Raw genomic sequence first — 2,571 nt, 5'->3', positions numbered from 1 at the left:
TGTTAAATATAGTTGAACTTACCATCTTTGCTCTTACACCTTCCAGATGTTGAATCACAGGCTTTTCCCACGGCAAGGTTATAGTGTAATTCTTCCATGTTCCTGTGAGGTTTTTCTTCTACATTAAACTCAGTTTTTGGTCATGGAAAGAACAGGTTTACAGATTTCAAGTGACAATAAAGGAACACCTTTTTCATGAGTGTTTTGGTTATGTAACCTTGTCTCATTGCATAATTCTGTGATGATACAAATGTAAAATATAATGTCCATTATGACATCAACATGAATGCCCAGTACTGAGAAAGACAGCAACACATAAATAGTATTTTGTTATTTAGAGTATGAACCACCTATTTGAGAGGTAAACACAGATGATTCTTCTTTTACTGAGGTGACATCAGTTTGAGGGACATGACTAGTACTCCTGTTATTTGTGGTATGCGTGCTGCTCTGTAACTTTCAAGGGTGGCTGCATTCAATTCAGATTGAGCCCATGGTGCTGTTTCTGCCGTCTCCCGCGTGCACATGCACTGGGGTCTCTTGAGAGCTGCGTATTAAGGTCTCAGTGGCCACGGGTCCACCTCCCGCTGCATAGCTGTTCTTTGCTCTGCTTGTGCGCTCCGACTCTTGGTTTCCCATCAAGGGTACTGAGCTCTCAGCCCACCTCTTACTGCTCACAGTCCCCGTCTCTTCCCTTTCCTCATCTGTCCTGTCCTGTGTTATTTTTCACCATGCGTTTTTAGTTTTCTTGAAAAAGAGCTGGCTTTCGAGGATAAAAGCAGGTGACTGAGACATTCGCCAGTGTTGATGAAGCCTGGCTCATCACCTGCATCCCCACACCTCATGAAATTGGCTCTTCACAGTTGCCTTGGTCGTCAGCTCCTGTCTAGAGGATGCCTTCTTTTCTGTTGCCAAGATTGAATTTGATCAGGCACACAGGGGACTCACATGCGGAACTCCTAACAGGCTGTGCCGGGCGGAAGCGGGCAGTCTCAGCCTCCAGTCTGCAGATCCCAGTTCTTGGGTTCATGTCTCTCTAGTCACTTGGCTGCCTGAAGCTCATTCCCTAGAGATGCCTCACAGAGGCTTGCGAGAATCATATTCCCTGAATTCTCACGTTGATCACAGCGGCTGTCTGCTGCTTTTTATAATTGGGAATTAGTTTTTCTGGAAATAAAATTCTGCGCTCATTTTTTTCCCCTTGATTATCTTATACATGTTCCTCAATCTTGTTCTGGCATCGTGCTCCCAACAAAAGGCCTGATGCGAATCTAATTTTCTTTTCCTTGTAATTCATGTGCTTTTTTAGTTTAGTTTAGTTTAGTTTTGTCTTTAAAGACTAGTGATTTTCAGCCGGGCAACATGGTTAAACCCCATCTCTACAAAAAAACTTAAAAATGAGCCAGATGTGGTGATGCACCTGTAATCTCAGCTACTCTGGAGGGTGGGGTGGGAGGATTGCTTGAGCCTGGGAGGTTGAGGCTGCATTGCGCTCCAGCCTGAGCAACAGAGCCAGACCTTGTCTCAAAACAAAAAAACAAAAAAACCCAAAAAACAAACAATGATTTTACAGAATGTCTCTCTCTCTCTCTCTCTCTCTCTCTCTCTCTTTTTGGAGATAGAGTCTGGCTCTTTCACCCAGGCTGGAGTACAGTGGCATGATACTGGCTCACTGCAACCTCTACCTCCCAGGTTCAAGTGATTCTCATGCAGTGAGAATTCAAGTGATTCTCAGCCTCTCAAGTAGCTGGGTCTGGAGGTCTGCACTGCCATGCCTGGCTAATTTTTGTGTGTGTATTTTTAGCAGAGATGGGGTTTCATCATGTTGGATGGGCTGGTCTCGAACTCCTGACGCCAAGTGATCCACCTGCCTTGACCTCCCAAAATGCTGGGATTACAGGCATGAGCCATTGTGCCTGGCCCGGAATGTGTCTCTTAATGTGGTCTTTCTGTATGTTCTTTCAATATATAGTCTTTGGTGGTGGTTTTGTTGATTTCATAAACGTTCTTCTGAATTGTTTTTGGTATTTGCTCTACTGTCTTGCTTTGGTTTTCTTCTTTTAGGACCTCCTGTCATCTTTCAGTGGAACCTTCTTTGCTTATCTTCAGTATCTGTCACTTTCCCTTGAATTCTTTTTGTCTTTCGTTCCTTCTTTTTGGTTTGTAAGATTTCCCCTCTGTGCCTTCTGTTTCTCTTACAGCAGTATGAGGAAGGGTTCTTCACTTTTGTGTTCCTTCTAGTTTTGTCTTATTTCTGAAATAATTTTTTTCTTTTTTTCCTAATTCCTTCTTGAGTTCTGTTACCTCATTTCTGAGTCTTTTAAAATCTGATTCCTGGTGCTTTTTCCTGTCTTGTATTATTTTCTTAATTCTTTTAACTCCTTTTGAATCAGTAAGTTACAATGGTTTTATCTGTTTTGTGGACATTCTTTCTAGCATCTTCTCACTGTCTGTCGGGATGGTATTCTACTCCTTGGCTTTTTTCTTCTTATGACCTTATAAGATTGATTTGTAATGAAAACACTTGTAAAGTAAGGTAAAACAGGTTATTGCCAGAATAGCAGATTTTCC

At 42.4% G+C, this 2,571-nt stretch overlaps 1 protein-coding gene across 1 annotated transcript in view; it reads left to right on the top strand.

The window, feature by feature from the left end:
- Positions 1-337: 337 nt before the first annotated feature.
- Positions 338-2,571, top strand: part of LOC105516295 (V-type proton ATPase 116 kDa subunit a) — a 19,893-nt gene continuing 17,659 nt past the window's right edge. The window contains exon 1 of the mRNA XM_011948429.1: positions 338-391. The gene's annotated coding sequence lies outside the window, so the exon portion shown is untranslated. The remainder of the gene's footprint in view (positions 392-2,571) is intronic.

Source organism: Colobus angolensis, unplaced genomic scaffold (genome assembly GCF_000951035.1).
Source record: "Colobus angolensis palliatus isolate OR3802 unplaced genomic scaffold, Cang.pa_1.0 Scaffold28, whole genome shotgun sequence".
NCBI classification, from domain to species: domain Eukaryota; kingdom Metazoa; phylum Chordata; class Mammalia; order Primates; family Cercopithecidae; genus Colobus; species Colobus angolensis.
Note: the sequence above shows the minus strand (reverse complement) of the source record. Positions and strands in the feature narration are given on the sequence as shown.